The sequence below is a fragment of the Saimiri boliviensis genome, chromosome 9, assembly GCF_048565385.1.
Source record: "Saimiri boliviensis isolate mSaiBol1 chromosome 9, mSaiBol1.pri, whole genome shotgun sequence".
Lineage (NCBI taxonomy): Eukaryota > Metazoa > Chordata > Mammalia > Primates > Cebidae > Saimiri > Saimiri boliviensis.
This window is the reverse complement of record NC_133457.1, coordinates 125,707,855-125,725,013: the sequence shown is the minus strand read 5'-3', so window position 1 is coordinate 125,725,013 and position 17,159 is coordinate 125,707,855. Positions and strand designations below refer to the sequence as shown.

General features: G+C 64.1%; 1 long non-coding RNA gene across 4 annotated transcripts; it reads left to right on the top strand.

Annotated features, from left to right (window-relative positions):
• The first annotated feature begins 1,822 nt into the window (after window positions 1–1,822).
• On the top strand, window positions 1,823–10,458 carry LOC120367898 (uncharacterized). Of its 4 annotated transcripts, none has more exons than XR_012519386.1 (5): window positions 1,823–2,119; window positions 4,797–4,935; window positions 5,066–6,200; window positions 9,060–9,353; window positions 9,612–10,458. It is a non-coding gene; the product is annotated as an uncharacterized LOC120367898 (long non-coding RNA). The 4 variants fall into 4 exon arrangements; XR_012519388.1 differs by lacking the exon at window positions 1,823–2,119 and having other exon boundaries at window positions 4,736–4,935; window positions 5,066–5,216; window positions 5,895–6,200; XR_005582153.2 differs by lacking the exon at window positions 1,823–2,119 and having other exon boundaries at window positions 4,736–4,935.
• Window positions 10,459–17,159: the final 6,701 nt, after the last annotated feature.

Genomic DNA, 17,159 nt, shown 5'->3' with positions numbered 1-17,159 from the left:
TGTATGCTCGTGTGGCTGTGTGGCTGTGTGCTTGTATGCTCGTGTGGCTATGTGGCTCTGTGGCTGTCAGGCTGTATGCTTGTGTGGCTATGTGGCTGTGTAGCTGTGGGGCCGTGTGGCCGTGTGGCTGTGTGCTTGTGTGGCTGTGTGCTTGTGTGGCTGTGTGGCTATGGGGCTGTGTGGCTGTGTGCTTGTGTGGCTGTGTGGCTATGGGGTTGTGTGGCTGTGTGGCTATGGGGCTGTGTGGCCATGGGGCTGTGTGGCTGTGTGCTTGTGTGGCTGTGTGGCTATGGGGTTGTGTGGCTGTGTGGCTATGGGGCTGTGTGGCTGTGTGCTTGTGTGGCTGTGTGGCTGGACCGGGCACAGCTGGGTTGGAGTTTTACATCGGGGTGGGGGTGGGGGTGGGTTGTGCTTAGGGCCCTGGAAGGCATCCCCTCTACAAAGGAAAGAGCAAATGGCAGAAAGAAGCAGAAGCTGATGTCCCATTTCCATGTGGCTGCTGTGATTTATCATTTTCGCGGAGCCAAGGATACAAAAAGGGCACCCGACACCGCAGCCTGCGCTTCCGCTTCAGGGGCGCCCGGGGTTCGGCTGCTCGTCTGCGCCCTCCCGAGACCCCCACCATAACTGCCCCCCGAGTCCAGGGAAAAGGCCTCCCCAACGTCCCCACCTCCTGGCACAGGAGCCCTCAGAGCCTGGGACACTCTCGAAGCCTGGCTCAAGCCCCCACCACCTCTGAGGCACTCACTGGCACAGGGGATGGGGGTTGGGGGAAGCTGGGAGTCCGGAAGGGCAGGAGAGTCACCCCAGACCCAGCCGGAGCCCATAGGACTTCTGCCCATTCACAAACGAATCACAGCCACTTTTCAAAAAGTTTCCCATCTAGATAGAAAAAAAGCACCCAGCCACCTCCAAGCAGACCCCACCGTGAGCAGAGCTGGCGCCTGGTGCCCCCGGCCTTGTCGGGGGCTCTTCAGCTGTGATGCCACCCCGGCCCCCAGCACCAGCCTGAGGGAGGCCACGAGGAACTGAAGCCCCCCAGCAGGGACCCGCACAGACCCAGACCCCCAGGGCTGCTCTCCCCGAAGCCCCCCTAGTCTCCGCCCATGCAGGCCCCCCGCCCCCCGCCCTGCCCTGCCCCTGTCAATGCCTCCTGACCCTGACGTGGCTGGGAGAGCCGCAGAAGTGCGGAGTCCGACCGGAGGCAGCCTGGCCTTCCACCGCTCAGCTCGGGAATCCCTGCCCCCCACCAGCACCTCAGTGGGGGGTACCGCAAGTTCAGGGTAAGTTTAGCCCCATGTCCAGCTGCTGGGGCTTTGTTGCAGAGTGTCAGGTGAATCGTGCCCCCCCCAGCCCTGAAGCCCCCACGCCCTCTGCTGCCCGTGCTGGGGGCGGCTGCTCTCTTGCAAAATGCCCGAAAGTCAAAGTTCCTGCCTCCCAGCTGGACGCGCCCTCCCGGCCCTGCCGGCTGCTGGCTCTGCAGTTTTCCAAATGTGGGTGATGCCGCGAGCCAAGAGAAAACTCCACCGCACCCCCGCCGGAGCCGCACCTCGCCAGCACCCACACGGCGCCAGCACCCACAGCACCCACCTCGCCGGCAGGCACACCCCCACCGCAGCGCCCGGCAAGTTTGCAGGGGCCGTCCTGGCGGCCCGGCCGTGGCGACGGGCTGAGCAGGACTCACCGAGGAGCCTGGGGCACCCCTGGGGCCGGGCTGGTGACGGCGGCGGCGGCGGCGGGCGCAGGGTCGCGGCTCCCTAGGAGATGCTGCAGCAGCGGCCGCACCAGCCACCTCCTCCGGGAGCCAATCGCGAAGGCAGGGGTGGGGGCCGGAGATCCATGCGTCCGCACTTGAGGGGGGCAGAGAGAGAAAGAAGACACCAGGCACCCCCTCTCCACACCCCTGCCCTTCCCCCAGCCCTCCTGCAGCAGCGCAGACCTAGAGGGAGGGAGATCTTGAGAGAGAGAGAGAGAGAGAGAGAGAGAGAGAGAGAAAGAGAGAGAGAGAGGGAGAGGGAGGAGGCGCTGGTGCAGAGTTAGGGAGAGGCAGCCAAGCCGCACACCTTGAGCCCGGCCTCCTCTGCAGGGAGCCCCTGCACCCCAGCGGGGTCAGCACAAGGTAGAGAAGGTAGAGGTCAGGGCGAACAAAAGGGAAGGTCCCACGGGCGGGCGGGCTCTCACACGCACACAGCCGGCTCCCGAGACACAGGCGGCGGGGGAGGGGAGGGGAGGGCCTGACCCGAGAGGCCAGAGCGGGCGTGGGGGCCCCCCCGGGTCAGGAGCCGGCCTCACCTTTGCAGTTCTTATATACCCGGCCAAGCATCCCAAACACGCGGGCCTGGCCAAGTGGCCCCCTCGGGCTGCACTCCCTGACCATATTTAGTCAAGCAGGGGAAAAAATAGCCTGTCAGCTGGGCCGTGGCTGGCCCGGCCACCGGGAACAGGGTGGGAGCACCCACGCCATTGACGGCGGGTCCCGGGCCGGGGCTGCTGTCCGGCCCCTCCCGCCCCTCCCCAACAGGCCTCCCACCGGCTGTCCCTGCCGAGATCCCCCGGCTATTTTTAGCACAGCCCAGCACACAGGCGCCTCCTTGGTAGCCGGTAGCCGGGCAGCGGCCTCCATGCCACCCAGCCGGCTCCTAGGTGCCCTGGGGAGACTTGGGGATCTCCCAGGGTGCACGGCCAGGGTTAGGGGGTAGGGGCAGGAGGCTACGGCCTCCTACGCAGCTCTGGGCCCCCAGTAGGCTGAGCCCACCTGGGCCACCCACTCCTGGGTCCCCTGTCGGCTCTGCCCTTTTGCCCAGAATTGGGGTCAGGATCAGGTGGTGATGGAGCCACCTGGGTTTCCAAAGACTCTCGAGCCAACCCCAAGTCAGGACAAATGCTGTCACCTTGGACAGAGGCAAGGTCCACCTACTTGCCCCTCCACCACCAGCCAGACCCTGCCACCAAGGGTGTGTGATGGGGAGACCCCAATCCCCGATGCTGGTCGGGCTCAGGAGCTCCCCCTTCTGGATTTCATGCCTGAATTACGTAACAGACGTGGGCCTGGGACGGGGCCTGGGACGGGGCCTGGACTCAGGACCGGAGGCCAGGACTGGCAGACCATCCTCACAGGCTGTGTGACGCTGGCTGTTCGTCCTGTCTCTCTGGGGCCCCACAGGACCAGGGACCACGATGTGGAATGGTGGCGGACTGCAGTGGTCCAGGGCCCAATGGTTGGCGGCAGGTGCAGGCCCATGTGTTGGGGACAATGACCTTTGCTATTCATCAATTCTGTCCAGAGCATAGGTCATCTGTTCAGAAATCACCTCAGAAACGTCCCCACCGCCTTCCGGGCTTGGGAAGGTATCCCCTTGGCTCTGGCCAGTGTGGGGCACAGGGCTGGGAAGCCCACACTGCTCAGAACAGGCTCAGCTACATCTAATCCCAGGGTACCCCTGTGAGGAACCCGCGTCCCCCAGGATGGCCTGTGGGAGCTGAGAAGGGGTCCCTCTTCCAGGTTCAACTCCTGGGCTCACAGCCCCTTCCCCACACCCCGAGGCCGGCTCTGCAGAGCCATGGAGCTGGAGCCCCAGCCAGACTTGCGACACAGACAGACACCCTGGGGTGTCAGGGCCTAAGACGCCTCTCCCCTCTCTTTCCCCCTGCCCCCCCTTCTCTCCCCTCTCCCCTCTCTCTCGTCTCTTCTACCCACTGGGGCCTCCCTTTCAAACCATGGTGGAATGGGCCTCAGGCAGCATGGCCTGGGCCATCAGGGGCAAGGGCAGCTCTGGGACATGGTGTCCAGCCAGCGACATCAGGGGACGAAGGGGCACCCCCTACCCCTGCCCAGAGGCTTCTTGGGTGATGCCAGGCCCTGCTCGCAGCCCTGTACGCCCCGCTGAAGACCCCACGTCTCACCATGAATGAGGCCAGGAGGCTTCAAGCTTCCACCAGCTCTGAGCACTTTTCTGGGAACTAAGTAGCCACTCGGCTTCCCGCTGGCAGTGTGAGAGCAGGCGGAGAGCAGCGTCCAAACGCCCCCTGCCAGCCCCTCCCCCGCACCCCGCTTCCTTCAACCTGCCCTCTCCAGGCAACAGTGAGGGCTCAGGCCAGACCTGCAGCTGGGGTCAGTGGGGGAGATGGGGAGCGGAGTGCAGGCCTGTGCAGGCGGCTCCATCGAGGATTCGGGTGGCCTGTGGTGGTGAGGGGGTGGTGCGGCGGACAAGGTCATAAATCACCCTCCTGGACAGCCCCATACCCACGGACAAGGGCACAGGCACACGGCCGTCACTTCCGGGAGAAGGGCTGGTGTGGGTGGCCAGACCCCCAGGTCGCCACGGTCCCAAGGACGAAGCCAGAGGACAGAGCAGTTTCCCCATTTACTCACAGCCCCAGCCTCGCAGTAGCAGCTGGCACCCAGTGCTTAGGCTGCCTGGTGTTCCAGAAGCTTCTTCCGGGGCTCTACGCTGAGCTCAAGGCACTGTAAGAGGAGGGCATTTTGCTCTCCCCACTTTACGGAGGAGGAACCGGGGCTCAAGGTGGGTGCTCACTTGCCCGAGCACCCACACCCAGCATGGATCAGAGCTGGGTCCAGCCTGTCTTGCCCCCACCATGTCCCGGAGCTGCCCTTGCCCCCGATGCCCAGGCCATGCTGCCCGAGGCCCACTCCACCAGGGTTCGAAAGGGAGGCCGCCGTGGGTAGGAGAGACAGGAGGGAGGGGAGAGGGGAGAGAAGGGGCAGGGGGTGGGGGCAGAGGGGAAGAAAGGGGAGAGGTGGCGTAGGTCCCCAGACTTTCCCCTAGTGTCTACAGGTGGTTTCAAGTGTGAACGAATGAAGGAGCGAGCAGAAGACCACCGAAGCCCTCACCCCACAGGGACACCTGAGCTGGGACCCAAGCAGGGGACAGCAGGCTCACCCCGCCCTTGCAGGACTGACCACGCGCCATGACGGTGAGTGCTCTGCCCCATCCCACGTGGCTTCCACTGGCCACGAGTGGCTGCCGAGCACTCGGGAACCGGCTGGTGCCACTGTAGACCCGGATCTTCTACTTAGCGCAGCTTTCATTTGTTTCGGCTTCAGAAGGCTCGTGTAGCTGGCGCCATGTCGGACAGCAGGGGAGAGAGAAAATGCACAACCCAGCAAATTCGGAGACAGGCCCAGCACTGGGCATGGCGGCCAGAAGGAGCAGCCGGAGAGTAGGCAGGGCCTGGGATGGCCTTGCAGGTCAGAGGTCAGGGAAGGCCTGGGGGTGGTGAATGAGCAGGCCCCGCAATGATATCGGAGGGGCAGGCGGGGAAGGTTCCCGGAAGAGCAGCCCGGAGAGCATGCACAGGGAGGCAGCGGCCAGAAGGCGGGAAGGGGGCCCTGGCATGTCCAGCGGGCAGCAAAAGGCTGGCATGGCTGCACCGGGGCAGTGGTGGTGGATGGGTGGCCTGGGGCTGGAGTTCGGGCAGAGTCAGACCACGCCGGGCCTTGTAGGCCAGTGCCAGGGCTTTGCAAGTGCTGCTGAGGGGCACAGGCCTGGACAGGCTGGCATGGCTGTGGCAGGGCCCCTGTGGCTGCTCTGCTGAGGGCGAGGGCGGAGGGCAGAGGCTGGAGCATCAGGAGGCCCTGCCCAGCCACGGTGCCCTGGGGAGGGCTGCCCAGTTCTGGCCGTGCCTTGAAAGTTTGCCCGAAAGATTCACTGTGGAGCAGATGTGGTCACAGGAGCAAGGGAGAAGTCAGAAGGCCTGGGCCCTGGGGGACAGGTCAGAGGTCAGGGAAGTCCTGGATAGGGTGAATGAACAGCCCCCACCAGTGATATCAGAGGGGCAGGGTGGGCCCTACGGCCTGGGCCCTGGGGAACAGGGCGCACCCCCTGGGAGGGGGACATCCCATCACCAGGGAGCCTTCTGAGACCATTTTGCAGGTGGGGAAACTGAGGCTCAGGAGGAAAAACCAGCTGCCCAGCACTCAAAGACCCAGAGCCTGCCTGCCTGCCCTTGCATCCTAGTCTGTCCCCAGATCTGAACCTGCTCCAGCCCCAGAACCCTGAGTGCAGCCAAAGGGGAGCAGGGCTGGAGAGCGGGAGCCCCCACATGGTGGCCTGCGTGGCGCAGAAGAGGCCGTCCCCGGCCAGAGCGGTGGGAGAAAGGCTCCTTCACGCAGACGCTGCGGCCCATCCCAGAGGGTCCCGGAGCTGGGGACAGCTCCCAGCGAGGGGCCTGGGATTTGGGTAAGTGGAGGCACATGCTGACTCTGGCCACAGCGCACCCGGCATGAGGGGAGCTCACTGCACGCGCTGAGCGGGGGGTGGGCGCAGGAGAGCCAAAGTCTCCCGGAAGCCAAGGGCGATCAGGAGGCCCCACGCCATGGCAGCTCCCACAGGGACACCCATCCAGCCTGGGAAGGGGGCTGAATTGCTGGGAAGGACCCACCTGATCCTGGATTCCAGCCTCACCCTGGGCCACCACTGAGTGTCCCAAGTGACCCCTTAGCCCCCAGGGCCCGGCGGTGGCATCACAACCCCCTTGGGATGTCTGTGCTTAGAATGTGACCCACACCCTCCTCCTGCACCCCCCACAGCTGTGGGTTGGGGTCTTTATCATGGGCAGAGATTCACACAGTCAGGGTGAGGGTCCCAGGAGCAGCTATGACCAGGTCCTGGCTGCCGGGGAGAGGGGGACCCTCAGCCAGTGGGGCAGACACCCTGCGATGGACCCTCGTCCAGGGGAGGGTCTTGCTGCCCACATGTCCTTGGCATTCCTGCCGCCAGCAAGACAGATTGGGGAGGTGGCCCCGTGGCACCAGCATCCCTGTGCCCTGGTGAAGGGGAGGTCCCTCCGAGCCTGGGCCTGGCTGTGAATGAGGGCAGGGTTCTCACCTGTCCGATCTAGGCTTCCTCACCTGGGAAGAGGAGCCGCAGCACCCCCTCGGGGGTGACGAGGACGGGGGAGCTCAGGGAAGGCCCCGGGCAGGGCTGCTGCCTTACCTCCCTTCAGCCTTCAGACACTGGAGCTCGGAGGACCAAGTGAATGAATGAATGAATCTATCGATCAATCCATCGATCTGAACAGCTGGGTTGTGGGCAGGGCAGGAGGACTCTGGCTGAATCCACGTTCATGTGTTCAGCTTTGCGAGTGGGGTGAGGCTGGGGCTTATTCAGTGGGGGAGGTGTAAGGCAGGGCCAGTGCCCTTGGAGGGTCAGGCCACGGAGGGTGGGGGCACCTGCCAGGATGCCCAACCCCAGAGGCGGGGGAGCCATTGGGGAGCTGTGGTCCCAGTCAGGGGTGGCTGTGATGGGAGCTGCTCCCACTTCGTCTGCAGGATTCTGCTGCAGCTACCCAGACCCGAGCTGTCCCTAATCACCCACCGCTACAGGACAAAGCCCCAGACAGCCAAGATGCTCTGTGGGGCGGGTTTCTCGGGTTTCCCGACGCCAGTATTTTCCATGGCATCTTGTGTCCCAGCGGAGGCCGCCACTGGGCCCAGACCAGTGGCCCCAACAGAGGACTGAGGCTGAGCAGGCCACGTCCCCGGAGCTGACCCCACAGCTGTGTCGGTACAGGGTGGCCGTGAACATGTGGGGCTCTCTTGGTCTCTGCCCTTCTTGTTTCCTGCAGGGAGCAGGGTATTGGCTCCTGACCAAGCCCTGTCCCTGCCACCCAGCCACCCATGGGTCCTCCTTCACTCTACCCCTCACCACTCCACACAGGTGAAGCCACCGTGGAAACAGCCTGGCAGTCCCTCCAAAAATGAACCCATAAAACCCAGCAATTCCACTCCTGGGCCCACGGCAGCACTTGCACCTGCTCTCCAAAGCCTGCGTTTAGATGTGAGCCGCAGTGCTGGAGCTGGGGCCTGGGGGTGTGGGGCCTGGGGCAGATCCCTTGCGGCTGGGTTCCCTGCGCTTGTCTCCACGGCGAGTTCTCGAGAGATCTGGGTGTTGAAAAGCGTGTAGTGCCTCCCCTTCAACTCTCTGTCTTTTGTTCTGGCTCTGGCTGTGTGACAAGCCTGCTCCTCCGCCATCTGCCATGATTGTAAGCTTCCTGAGGGCTGACCAGAAGCCAAGCAGATGCTAGCCCCATGCTTCCTGTACAGCCTGCAGAACCATGAGCCAACTAAACCTCTTCTTATAAATGACCCAGCTTCAGGTTTATCTTTACAGCAATGCAAGACCTGACTAATACAGCACATGCTCCCCAGAATACAAAGAAGTAGTCTAACAAATAGGCACACGGGAGTTTTCCCAGTGGCACTATTCACAGTAGCCAAAAGGCGGAGGCAGCCGCAGGTCTGTGGGCTGATGATAGACAAAGCATGTCCTGTCATCCCAGCACTTTGGGAGGCTGAGGTAGGCGATCACCTGAGGTTGGGAGTTCAAGACCAGCCTGGCCAACATCATGAAATCTCGTCTCTACTAAACATACAAAATTTAGCCGGGTGTGGTGGTGGGTGCCCATAGTCCCAGCTACGTGGGAGGCTGAGACAAAAGAATCGCTTGAACCCAGGAGGCGGAGGTTGCAGTGAGCTGAGATCATGCCACGGCACTCCAGGCTGGGCAACAAAGCGAGACTCCGTCTCTAAATAAATGAAGCTCAGCATGTCCATGCAGGGGAATAGCACTGGCCCTAAACAGGGGTGGCGCGGGGACGTTCGAAGTAACATGAGGTGCCTGGAACCCTCAGCGGGAGAGGCAGGTGCAGAGGCTGCCCCTTGCAGGATTCAGCTGATGGCAGCTCTGCAGAGCCAGGTGGGGCAGGAACGGGAGGGGCGGCCTCTGGGGCACCGGAGCTGGGGGGCGGGGGGGCGGGGCGATGAAAGTGTCGGGGCGTTGACAGAGGTGGTGGCTGCAAACGTTTCGGATGTGCTGAATGCCACTGCACCACACTCATTGAACAGTCAGTTTGTTAGTGAATTTCACCTCTGTTTTTTAAAAAAGATAAGCCCAGCTCAGAGTGCAGCCCAACCCTCTCTCAGTGACCTCTGCCTGGGAGTCAGGGCCACCCAGCCCGTGAGCCCCACCGACTCCCGGACTTCAGATTTCTTTTGCTTTCGGAACGGCAAGAGAATAAACGTGTGACTTTTGTTACAGCAGCCATAGGAGACCCACTGTCCCACCCCTTCCCTCATGGATCTTCTGACACCCTCCAGCCCAGAAGGTCATCGTCGAGTGCGGAGGATGAGTAGGGCTCCCCTGGGAGACTCCCTGCCGCTGGCGTGGACCAGGGGCCACCCCACGGCCTCCAGAGGCCCCTGTTCCCTGTGCTCTGTGATTCCTGGCCAGCTCCTGCCCAGCAGGCTCCGTTGCCCCGGTCAGCTGCCCGAAGCCCCTCTCAGCTGCCTGCCTAAGCCCCTTGGAGCTGCAGCTTCGCTCATCTTTGCAGGGGTGAGTGGATCAGCAGGGTCAGGGGTGGGGAGCAGTGCTTGGGCTGAGAGGAGCTTCTCTCCACAGACACCCATGGTGGGGAGCCTCCCCAGCACTGCTAGGTGATCGGGAAGCGTGCCTGGCTCCCACCCACTCAGGCTGGTCCTGCAGGGGACAGGGACCACAGGCAGAGAAGGAGCTGGCAGGTCCCTCACCCCAGGGAGGCCACAGGCTCTTGCAGAGGTATTTTTCTGGGTCGAGACAGATTCCCATTTCCAGGGAGAAAGAAGGACCTGATTCTAGCCACCCACTTCTGTTCCCTGCGTCCTGGGCCACAGTGATGCCGTCGGCAAAGCCCCACGGCTCCAAGGGGACCCCATCCCTGTGGATTCCACCAGCATCTCTCGCAGCTGCCTCCAGCTCCGGAACCAAACTACGCCCGGCCCCACTCTGGGCAGCTGGTCCCTGCCCCTCTCCCGGGGTGCCACCGAAGGAGGTGGCTGGGGGAGAACTCAGAGCTTCTGCTCTCCAAGGTGGACAACAGGCGTCCTGGGCTGTCCTGTCCAAGCCGCCCTGATGGACGCCCACACTGGGCCTCGCCTCCCGGCCTCCTGCCCCACCCGAAGCTTGTAACCCAGCCCCGGACAGAGGAGACCGAGGGCCTGCGGCCGAATTCTCCGATTCTCACTTTACTCTTGGCCGTGGCCTCTCACCGCCTCCCAAGGGCCTTATTTCTGAGACCCTCCCCAGCCCTGAATGCCCTCAGTCATAGCACTAGCCTGGGGTCTGCTAGGGTTAGAGGGCTCCTTCTGGCCTCTTCGCCGCACCCGGCGCGCAGCCCCGAGCCCAGGGGTTAAGGGAGCAGCTTTGCTCTCCCGTGCACATCCTCTGGGAGCCGGCGGCAGCATCTCAGCCACAATTAGCCGGCTCCCTCATCGCTGCCCTATAAATATTCATTCTGGGATTGTTACAAAGGTGCTTTTTATAAAAAACGTCAAACTCGTTTGGAAAGGAACTGAACGCTGCAGGGCGCAGGCTGCCAAGCTGAGTCCTAGTGCGGATGGGACGCCAAGATGGCTCTTCCCGGTGGGCCAGGCAGGCGCTCTCTGGGGTTTTGTTTCCTTTGGGCCAGGGACTTTTGAGTTCCCTGTGTGTAGCTTTTACAAACATGGCAGCAGGCTCTGGATACCCGTAGGGGGTGGCCTCCTCCTCGGGGCGCAGGCCACAGTGGCCCCCTGGAGCTGGTGGCCCCGAGCAGGGTGTGATGAAGGCCCTCGGGCGCTCACTGTGCAGCACCCCTCACCCCAAGGGCCCTGTGCGCCCACCAGCTTTGTCGTCCTGGTGTTGTCCTGGTGCCTGCGTCCACCACCCTGTTGAGAATCAGGTGATTGTGACCCCTAGGCAGTCAGCGGATCTGGGACGGAGCTGGAGGTCATCTGGTCCGGCCTGCCCTCCTGTCGCCTGAAGCTGCGTGCTTTGGTTAAATGCTTGTGCAGATGGAGAGCTCACCACCCCAGAGCGGCTGTAGGAGGATGCAGTGAAGCCCCTGCTCTAGAACCCCCAAACAGAGGGTCCGGCAGTGCCACCCAGGAATCTGCATTTTCACAAGCTTCGGTGGGGGGGATGGTTCCCACTGCTGCTGCTTTTGGAGATTCTGAGGTGGTGGCCACGAAGCCACTTGACAGATTCAAACCTGTGCCACAGATGGGGGAGGTGGCTGTTCTGGCCCCCGGACTTGGGCTCAAATGGTCAATTCTGGAAGAACCGTCACCCCGCCAGCCTCACTCCTCGGGCAGTTTCCCAATGAACCCCAAGCTGCAGCCCCGTGAGGCTTTGGGCTCCGTGGCAGATGCAGCCCCCACCCCACCTGGGAGCCCCGGAGCCCTTGGCAGCAGTGCAGCACCCCCCACCCAGGAGCCCAGCGAGGTTCGCGGCCGCCTCAGCACAGCATGTCCCTCCTGGCTCCCCTGAGCCAGCTCCAGCCAGCTCCGGGCCGGGGTGTTCAGGAGGCGGGACACCGCCATCCCTGCTTCATGATCTGACCCCACATCCTGCAGCTGGCGGGTACACGCCACAGGCTGGCGGTTGTAGGGAGGCTTGGGTGACTCTCCCCTGAGGGTCCGGGCCCCATGGGCCGAGTGTCCCTCCAGAAGAGGCCTGGTGGCCAGGTCATGGGGTGCCGCCTGAGCCGCAAGGCCTCGGCAGCTGCATTTGGCCGCAGCTCAAGTCGGCCAGGGTTTCTTTGCTCAGTAACCTGGCTGTGCCCTCCCTCCCCCTGCCCCCCAGCACCCCCATGTGCACTCTCCTGGCCAAATTGCTGGTCCCCGGAGGACGCATGTCCTCCTGACGGCACCGACCTCCCATCCCAGCTTCGCTTTCGCCGGGAACCTCCGGAACAGATGGAGCCGTCCACCCTGACAAATGGCTCCTGCTCCTCGTAAAACTCCCGAGGAAGTCAAATTTGAGCTCTTCAAACCTTGGAGGGATGCCTTGAATTTATGATGGGACCTGATAAATGATTGACTCAGAGTCTGCAGCTGTCTGAGCAGACAGCAGGCTCGCACGGCGCTCATCTCCTGGACCCGGGCATCACCCACCTGGGGCATGGCTCCTGCCAGAAATGCTCCCACCAGGAGCGCCGGCTGGGCATGGCTGCCCCTAGTGGGGGATGGGTGAGAGCTGGGCCTGGGCAGGGCGGGGCAGGGCTGGGCGGGGCTCACGGGGATGCCCTCGGGCCTGAGGTGGCAAAGCTTCATCCGCTCCCTCTCAGCACCTCAGGCCTTTGCTGAGGGGCGTCGGTCTCAGGGGCCTCCCTGCTCTCCCTGCAGAGCGAGGGGCGCAGAGTCTTCTGACTTCCTTTGAAAGCAAAAGGTGGGCAGCGCCGGCGGCTTCCAGGCCTGGGAACGTCCTGCTGCCACGTCTCCCTGGTGAGGGCGGGCCGGCAGGACGGCGTGGCTCCCAGGAGGGGAACTTTGACCTCGAGTCACTCAAAGGGACGGTGGTGCTGGCTGGGCCGGCCCCGTCACGCCGCTACAGGGACCGATCCTGCCGGCCTGCGAGGACGCCACAGCCTGCTGCGCACGGCGCGCCGGCCCACGTGGCGGGGTCTCCCGGCAGCCTCCAGGAGCCACAGAGAGTGGGGACCGCGGCTCTCCACCCACGAGGAGCCGGGTTCCGCCGAAAATGTGACTCTCCTGGCAGAGGCCGGACCTCCGGGGAGGCTGGAGCCGGGTCTCACCTGAATGTCGGCCCAGGGAGTCACTGAGTGGAGAGCCCGACGCCAGGCCTATCCTGACACGGGGAACCATGAGGGCATGACGCGGTGTTTCCAAGCAGCCAGCTGTGTGGCAATTGGTTTCACGGGGTGGGACATGAGGGCAAAGCCACCCCGACCGTCCTGCCTTGGAACGTGCAGCCCAGCCTCGCCCCACAGACACGGATGCCGGTGTTCACGCCACACCCTTCCGCCCTGCGCCATCCTCAGCCGGGCTCCGTGGGAAGGGTGCCCTCCCGGGCTGGGGACCTCCCGGCTGTGACTGGGGAGCGTGGTGCACCAGCCAGGCTTTCGGGGCTTGGGTCTGCCCGACGGCTGCTTCAGAGGAGCCACGTCAGAGCACTGGGGAGCTTTCCACCCCGGGTGCCTCCTCTTTACCCCCCACTCCAAGGTGGGAATTCCTGGATCTGGTGGTCTCCAGGGCTCCCTGAAGCCAGGAAATCCCATGCCTTGAGTGGCCCGTGTTCCCATCGAGACCATGGATCACGCCCGTCCCGCTTCCTGCTGGGGGCAAACGCCAAGCTGGGAGCCGCGGCCCAGGCAGCTCCGCCCAAGGGCTGGCACCAGAAGCCCCCGATCTAGGACCTCTTCTTCCTCCCTCCCCTGCTAAAGCCTCATTACGCCTTCTTCGAGGCTCGTGGGTCCCCTGGCCCCTCCACTCCAAGACCTTCTCCTGAGCCACCCTTCCTGCCTCCCTTCCGGGCCCCAACACGATGCCCCAGCTCTTCCGCTGAGCCAACCCCACCTTGACCTCAGGAAGCGAGGCGGGCATGGCCTGGCTCATGCTCAGGCAGTGGCTTCCACGGGGCAGCATTCCGGGGCCTGGCAGGAGCACTGTAGCTACAGTAGGAGGGGAAGCTTAGCCCTGGGGTTCTGTGCTGCACTCAGCCCAGGGCCAACGACCACCCCCAGGGATGCCGTGTTTGGGCTCAGCCCCCAGAGATTCTGCTGCCTGCTAGGCAGCCTCCTCCAGGCTCCCGAGTGACCTTCCCAGGGCAGCCAGGCTGGCAGCCACTCTGCCGAAGCACTCGTGCTCACGGTGATGAGCTGTTTTATTGCCCAGTCAGTAAAAGTCTTCTGATGATGTCATTGCAGAGGCGGTTGGAAGCCAAAATGCATAATTTCCTTCTGTGCAGCACTGCCCCTCCGCCTCCACGCAGGCCTCCTCCTAGAGCCTGTCGGTGATGGGGACCCGGAGACCTCAAGGCCCCTCCAAGCCCCGGGCTCGTTCCTCATGGCCAAGGAGCAAAGAGGCTGTGGGCAGAGCTGGGGGCGGGGGCCAGGGACGGTTCTGGGGCGGGGACGCTGCCTGCCAGCGGCACCTCTGACTCCAGCCCCTCTGAGCCCAAGGTGGCGGCCCAGGAGACAGCCTGGGCTGTGTCTGCCTGTTGGAGGCCGGGCCCCTCCCCAGGAGCCAGAGGTCCCAGAAGCCACCCCAGCCCTTTTGAATGGGGTCCTCAGCGCCTCCTTTGTAGGAATGGTGGCCGAGGTAGGCGCACAGTGTTTGGGAGCTGTCTGCTGAGGCCGCATAAAGTGCCACGCGCTCTGCTGAATGCTGGGACAAAGCGTGAGCGGGATACAGGGCCGGAGCCAGGTGGCCAGGACAAGGCATCCAACCTCCCAGGGCCTCCCAGCGCCCCCAGGAACCTGGGGGTCACAGCACCCAGCGCCTGGGAACGGGCTCCGCACTGGCCTCGTGCAGGGTGGCATCTCCTCCCCAAAAGCCCAGCTCAGAACCAACAACTACATGGTAACGGGGTGCAGGCACGGTGGGGCCGCCCCGAGCTTGGAGGGCTTCCCCCCTCCACCGTGTCAGGGTTTTTTCCCCTGCAGGGGAGGGAGGGGCACTCTCCAGCCCTCTCTCTGGTCCCTGGATAAGGGTGACAGCCCCAGCCTGGAGCCAGCCCAGGATGCAACAGCCCCGGAAACGCCTGTCAGTCTTGGGCCCTGGGCCGCTCAGCACAGCTGGGGACTGAGGTGGCCTGGAGGCCCAGCCAGGACGCTTTGGGAGGCTGACATCAGCGTGGACTCATGCTCCGTGCTCCACACCTGTTGGGAAGACCCGAGAATAGCCTTTCTCGAGAAGCGGAGCTGGGCAGGCACAGGAGGGGCTGTGGGGGCCGCAGGGCTGCAGAGTCAACCTCCCTCCCAGGCCTGGGGTGGGGGTCCCCGGCCTGGAGCCAAAGCCCCGGTGTGTCCGGCCTGGTCCCCACGCTGAGTGATGGGCCAGGGGCCTCCTCCCTGGGCCTTGGCCTCCCCACTTGGAAAAGGAGGGGGTTGGCACGCACCCTTCTGTGGCCTGGGGCGGTGGGAGAGGCCCAGCAGTGACAGTCCAGGTGACGGTGGGGCAGTGCTGTGAAGGGCATGAGACCCAGGGGACGCGGGAGCGCCCCGACCCCCACTCCGCTCAACTGCAATGCTGGGTGGTCGGATCCCGCAGAGACCGTCCCGCCCCAGAGCCCTCACTGACCCCCAGGACTAGTGCGCTCCCTGGTGGGATCCATCTTCAGGCCCACCGTGGATGCAGGACAGCCTGAGACGCTGTTGCTCTCCTGTGCCCACCCCTCAGCCACCCTCCTCGGAGGCCCTGGTCCTACAGCTGCCCCAGGCCTCTCTCTGGGCTGTAGACAGACAAGTGTTAGGCTGGGGCCTGGGGGCTGCTGCTCAGTGAGGGGCTGCGCTCTGGTGCAGAGCAGGGTGTGGGGTGCGGGCTTCACCCAGGCCAAACTCTCCGGCAGGTGCGGCTCTCCCCAGCCAGCTGCAAGGCCTTGCAGTAATTTCTAATAACCAGTTCGGGATTTCTAGAGGGTAAGCAATGAGCCCTCCCTCCCTCCCTCCCCCGACTCCCTCCTTCCTTCACTCCCTCCTTCCCCATCTCCTCCTCTCCCTCCCTCCCTCTTCCCTCCCTCCTTCCTTCCCTCCTTTCCTCCCTCCCTCCCTCCTTCCCTTCCCCCACCCTCCCCTCTCCCCCTCCCTCCCTCCCTCCCTCCTTCCTTCCCTTTCCCCACCTTCCCCCTCCTCCCCTCCCTCCCCCCTCCCCCCTCTCCTTCCCCTTCCCTCCTTTCCTCCTTCCCCCCTCCTCCCTCCCTCCCCTCCCCCCTTCCTTCCCCCTCCTCCCTCCCTCCCCCTACCCCCTCTTTCTCCCCCCTCCCTCCTTTCCTCCTCCCCCCTCCCCTCCCTCCTTTCCTCCCTCCTCCCTCCTCCCTCCCTCCCTCCCTCCTTCCCTTCCCCCACCCTCCCCTCTCCCCCTCCCTCCCTCCCTCCTTCCTTCCCTTTCCCTACCTTCCCCCTCCTCCCCTCCCTCCCCCTCCCCCTCCTTCCCCCTCCTCCCTCCCTCCCCTCCCTCCCCTCCCTCCCCCTCCCCCCTCCCTCCCTTCCCCCCTTCCTTCCCCCTCTTCCCTCCCTCCCCCTCCCCCCTCTTTCTCCCCCTCCCTCCTTTCCTCCTCCCCCCTCCCCCTCCTCCCCTCCCTCCTTTCCTCCCTCCTCCCTCCCCCCTCTCTCCCTCCCTCCCTCTTTCCCTCCTGCCTGCCTTCCCCATGCTCTGCCTCCCTCTCACCTTCTCAGACCCCTGCAGGCCCTCAAGTGGGTCAAGGGTGTCCGGCCTGCCGTGACCTCCCACCCTGCCCTCAGCAGTGCCCCCGACCACCACGAGCCCACCTTGCCCTCTTCAGGGTGTTGAAGGGCGCTGCCACCCTCCAGCCCAGAGAAAGACCCGGGGCAGCCGGCCATCCCGAGCCTCAGCCCGCGGCATTGCCTCACCAGCTAGGTAAACGTGGCGGCCTCACTGCCCCCAGACTCCACCGTCAGGTCGGGCTCTTTAGCGCCACCAACAGACACGTCAGAAGGGCCTCTTTAAAAATACACGTCTGTGTCCTGATGACCAATTGAGCGACAAACTCGATTTGTCGGCGGGCACTTGAAATGATGGCGACCTCGGCTCAATATCCTAACACCGAGTGGCATTACCTTGCCAGGTAGGAGTGCCCCTACCTGGCAGGAGGGGCTCGGTGCCCAGGCATGGCCCCGGGAGGTCAGTGGGCTGGCAGCCCGGAGAGGCAAAGGCTGCTGCGACGCTGACCGTGTGCCCGCCTCCACCGGGACAGGTGCCCGCTTCCACGGGGCTGAGACGCAAGAGCCAGGCAGCAGCGGCTCACCTCGACTCAGCCCCCGGCCTCCATCCCCTCGTCTTAGGAGAGTGGCATTCTGGAGAGGACCCCTCTGCTCCACTCGGGGCTGTGGGACGGGCACCCACCTCTCAGAGCCATCTGCAGATGGCTGGTACCCAAGGGTGCCGACTCCCCGTGCCTGCCGCAGCCGGGGAAGTGCCCTGTGCCGTGTGCAGCCTCCAGCTGTCAGTGGGCTCCGTCCAGTCCCACGTCCGCTGTGAGGGTCAAGTGAGCAGACAGATGTGGAATTTCACGCTCAGGACGTGACACTCCAGCCCCGATGTTCCAGCCCCTGTTATGGGCGGGATGGGACAGGGTCACCATGGTGGCTCTTCTGACTTACAGTCCCCAGGGGGCAATTTCAAGAATCTCTCTAGCTCCCGGGAG